Genomic DNA, 4,941 nt, shown 5'->3' with positions numbered 1-4,941 from the left:
TTTTCTAGTCTTTTATTTTAATTGTATTTTTACAAATTATTAGTCATCAAAGGATGAATGATCAAAAAGGGAAAAACAGAAGCTGGTCCTGCACTACAGGGAGTTTAAGAGGCACTCCCTGGAGAACCCAGTGGAAACATCAAAGTTCATTACTCACAGAGTGGGCCCCCATGTTATTTATCCATCCATCCATCCATCCATCCATCCATCCATCCATCCATCCGGGTTTCTGAGACAGGAGTCTAGCCAGCCTGTCCAGCCCCAAACTCATGATCTTTTTGTCTCAGACTCCCATGAGCTGTGATTACAGGTGAACATTGCCATGCCTGGCTTTTGGCCACTCATTTCAAATTACTTGAGGAGTTTTGGTTGTTGCTGTTTAAAGTTTAAAAAAAAATTATCCTGATTAGAGCTAGATTTACAGCACAAGACAAACCTTGGCTCCATATACTATAGTTGACTCCCTTCTTGAGAACGTGATCTTTTAGGTAAATGTTATGGTACCAAAATAAGAGTAGTTACTAGTATTCTTTCTGCATTAACCAGGAGAACAGGAGTACACGTGGAGGCCCAAGAGGGACAGGAAGGGGCAGGCGGGTGGGGCAAGGTGGGCAGGGAGTTTAGCCAAACCAGAAAAGAGTGTGAGGGTTCAACCCCAGGAAGTAAGGCCTCCAGCCTCTTGTCTCTCCAAACTGCTGCTCAGTGCTTTCCCCTGAGGCCTCTCTGCCCCACAGGAGCCTCTGGACCCTGGGGGAGGCAGGGTAAGAAAGTAAAGTCTGTCAATCATTATTTTCTTCTTCCCACTACTCTCTTGAAAGCTGTTCTTCTGCATGCAATGGTCCCAGGCTCCTGTTCAGTGTTCTCTGCAAAGACCCTACCCTCCCTGTTCCCTTGCATAGTTCCACCTGGGCCCTGCTTGCCTGACAACTACTCCCCCTCAATCCTCCACCTACTTTCACTGTCTACCAGGGGACCAGGGTGAACTGGAGGATGACTGGAATCAAGAACCTTGAAACCAATCACTCAAGTTCCCGTCTCCTATGATTTCTAGATGTTAGGGTGACTTCTTTTTCATTTTCCAGTTTCTAATGTCAGAGGCAAACCTGAAAAAAAAAAGTCTATTCTTACTAACATAAATACAGTTGTCATGGCCACCTCATCTGCTTTTTCGAGAGTTTTCGGGCAAAAGCTGGGGCTCTAAGAGTCCCAAAGGGCTAAGCTAGGCCACCCAGATACAGCAATTAAAGAGCTGAGTAACAGTGAAAGGCAGAGAAAGGAGATTTACCCAGTGCACAATGGGAAAAAGAACAGATAAAGGGGTACAGTGACCCCAAGCTCATCTTGATGGTACTGACATAAACTTTAGGTTTAAGAAGATAAAGAACTGAGGCAAAGAAGCACAAGAGTTATACATAATTAAGCAGCCCTGCTCAAGTACAGCTGCTTGATCACTAGCTCACTCTGGTTCTGCAATGTGGTCCAGGGAAGTTATCACTACCATCGCTATTGTCACGTGGTCCAAGGAAGTGATCACTATCATCACGTGAGAGGAGGAGTCTGGTTCCCATAAGATGATTGTTTCTGCTCTAGGGTATAGCTTCTGCATCACAGATGATTTCCCTCATTTCAGGGAGCATTTTGCTTGGGGGCACAGTTTCAGTTCCTTGTCACAAAGACATTTGTCATGCCAAGAGAAAATGACTCAAGAGGAAAACATAGAACCAAAAGAGGACAAGATGGAATGGGTTAGGCCAGTGGCCAGTGCTCTCCTTCAAGCAGAAACACTGGCTTCACAGACAACAGTAAAAAATATCCCGTAGTGGGGACTGGAGTGGAGAAAGGGAGATCACTTTGGGAAGTTGAGGTTGAAAATCCATGGGAAAGTTAAATATTGTCCTAACCTTTCAAAGGATTATGTGGTTTGGTTATAGTCAACTCCTATGGGTCAAAGATAGTCATAAACTGCATACCTCAAATACAAGGCAAACGAGTCAAAGAGCAACGTATACCTTTTAATTACCGCAATTTAAAAGATTTGAATAATTTAATACAGGGGAATCGCAAACATAAATACATACACATCATGAGATGGAGTAAAATCTGTCTTTTGTTGGCCTGGTTCAGGATTTTTTGAGATGTTTGTTGTGTGTTTGTGTGTATACATGTGTGCACATACATGAGGAAGATAGAGGTTGATTCCTCCCCCTCCCCCGTGCACTTGATTTTGTCACCAGGGTGGTACTGAGTGGTGCCTGTATCACCTGATACTTTCATGGCTCCACCAGTGTGCAACTGATCACTCTCTAGAGGTTGATTCTTAATCATTCTCCACCTTGCTTTTTAAGGCAAAGTCTCTCACTGACCCTGAGTTTGCCAATTCAGCTAGACTGACCAGCAAGCCCCAGGGATCCTCCTGTCTCTGCTCCCCCAGTTCTGGGATTACAGGTGTGTGCCGTACCTAGCCTTTCTCCACAGGTGCCGGCTGGGGGTCAAACTCTGGCCCTCATGCTTATACAGCAAGCACTTCACCAACTGGGCCATCTCCCCAGCCCAAGATGTATTTTTATCCCTCACCTTTTCTTCTTACCAGTCCTACATAGTCTTTTACTGTCCCATTTGTCCATAGAACTGGCCTTGACCCTGTTCTGAAAACTTTGAGCCTTGCTTCTAAGGATTCATGTGTCCTACTGACCAGCACCCTACCTGAGATATTCTTTGGGTCCTGTTGTTTGTTAGACTTGTTTTGCTGTGTCTTAGAAGTTGTCAAAGTGACAGCCTCACACGTCTGCTGGCTCTGTCTCTACCCAGCTGGGATGATGTGAGCACCTAATGTAAATGCAGCAAGCAACGTGCCAGATATCCCCACTTGGAGATAAGAGCCTGCGAGGTGTGGATAACATTCCAAATAGCACAGAAGGCATTTGGAGATCCAGCCTGAGAGACCTTGAAGGTCATGCAGATTGCCACCAGCTACTGAAGCTACAGGCCCTGTGGCCCAATGACTTCAGGAGGACAGATGGCTTAGGATTCAGGTCTGGCATGTGCACTGCCCCACCCAGCAAGATGTCACCCCAAAGAGGAACCCCCATGGGGACCTAATGATGACCTTAATGATGGTGGAAGACAGTCCAAATATTTATAAAGACAATTCTTTTTCTCTAGTGTGCTTGATTTTTCTCACTTTGCAAGTATGGGGCAAGGCCTGCTGACTGGGATGTCAGAGAGCTAGAATTCCATTCTTTAATCATTCTTATTTTTAGTTGTGGGGACAAGAGAGTTGAATTACTATGCTATCATCCCCTTGGGCTGAAATCCATCTGCTCCTAGGAATCTTAATGGAAAAGTTAGGCCTACTTTTGCCTTCCATAACCTCTGTTCTTGGGAGAATAGTTTTGCTTCTAAAACTATAATCTTTTAATAACTTTGTTATTTTTCCCTCTTCAGCTTCATCTTCTCCGTCATCACCCTTACTCCCCAGATCAGTTCAGTTCCCCCCACCTGCACACCTACTACCTAGGGAATGTTGTTTTTAAAAGTCATCTTTCCTTTAATAGATAAGTGCGCAGAACAGCAAGGAGGCACTGGGGGAGGTGGAGTATTATGCCCGTCATGGAATTTGGAGAGCGAGCTCGTGTATGGGAATTCAGAAGTCAGCAAAGGTGTCGGTTCTTTTTTTGGAGACCTGTCAGTCTTCCGTTGTGTATCAGAGCACACCCCTGCCTGCAGTCTTGCAGTCTTTGCGTGGTTGTTTTGACCTTTCCAGCAGGGCATGTTACAGTGGCAAACTTCCCATTGGTTCACAGAGCCGCGTTTGAAATCAGATGAGTACCCGTCTTTTCTGGCTTCCCACCCCATCCTGATTAGCCTACTTTGCCTAACCAGAGTCAGCAGGAACTGCCTCAAACTCACCATATCCCTTCCTACCAAGCTTGTTTGACTACCAATAAATGTTCATTGCTGAAGTAATTCTCACCGTGTTTATAGACTTAGAATTCTTCCTTTCCCTCTCTGCCCTCTCTCTGACCCCATTTTGCTTTTTCCTTCTTAATGTATGTGATAATTCCTTGATATTTTTTTTGAGACACTGTCTCATGTAGCCCAGTCTGGCCTCAAACTTACTATGTAGCTTGGACTTCTGAACCTCCTGCCTCTACCTCATGAGTAGTAGGATTGCAAATATTCACCACCATGTTCCAATCTATGTGGTGCTGGAGATAGAATGTAGGGTTTGTGCATGCTAGGCAAGCATCTACCAACTGAGCTACATCCCTAGGTCAATACCTTGACTTTTAATCATCCTTTTTATCTTTTCAGTGTCGCCACCTTTGAATTCATCTGAGAGAGTACTTAAGGGGATAGATGGTGGTTGGGGTAGGTTGGAGGGAGCATCTTTCCACAGAAAAGTGATCTGGCCACATAGTGGCCCTGACCATTTTCCTGTGAGAGAATAACTCTGCCTGGTGAAGCTTCATCAAGTAGAATGCCAGAGGCCTGGCTCTTGTGTTGAGCTGCCCCGACGAAGCTTCTGCAGAAGTTGGCCAGCTTGTTCACCCCCTCTTGTGTCTCCTCTCAAGATCAGTGCCTCAAAAAGTTTTAACCACAGTTTTCCCTTGAAGCAAAATGTAGGTTGAATCCCATAGCTTAGAGGTGACTGGATCTGAGTGGCTGGGGCAAGGAGCTGTCGGGGTATGGGGAATAGTTTCCACCTTGGTCTCCCCTTTCCCCATTCCACATCCCTGCAGTTCCCCCATCAAACACCCCAATAAAGACTGCTCCCTGGACAACACCTCTTCCTTTGAGCAGAAGAATGGAGTAATCTCAGCCTTCCCCACCCCCATCCCCTTGCCCAGGCCCAGAGGGCAGATGTTCCCAAGGAAAGAGCTGAAATTCAATCGGAGGCATTCCTCCGGCTGTTTACTTGGTGTTCCATGCCTCACAGGT

At 45.7% G+C, this 4,941-nt stretch overlaps 1 non-coding gene across 1 annotated transcript; it reads right to left on the bottom strand.

Moving 5' to 3' along the window:
• Positions 1-2,191: 2,191 nt before the first annotated feature.
• Positions 2,192-2,307, bottom strand: LOC115070082. The gene has a single exon (XR_003849283.1). It is a non-coding gene; the product is annotated as a small nucleolar RNA SNORD67 (small nucleolar RNA).
• Positions 2,308-4,941: the final 2,634 nt, after the last annotated feature.

The sequence above is a fragment of the Nannospalax galili genome, unplaced genomic scaffold (genome assembly GCF_000622305.1).
Source record: "Nannospalax galili isolate Female #2095 unplaced genomic scaffold, S.galili_v1.0 scaffold1735, whole genome shotgun sequence".
Taxonomy (NCBI): domain Eukaryota; kingdom Metazoa; phylum Chordata; class Mammalia; order Rodentia; family Spalacidae; genus Nannospalax; species Nannospalax galili.
Note: the sequence above shows the minus strand (reverse complement) of the source record. Positions and strands in the feature narration are given on the sequence as shown.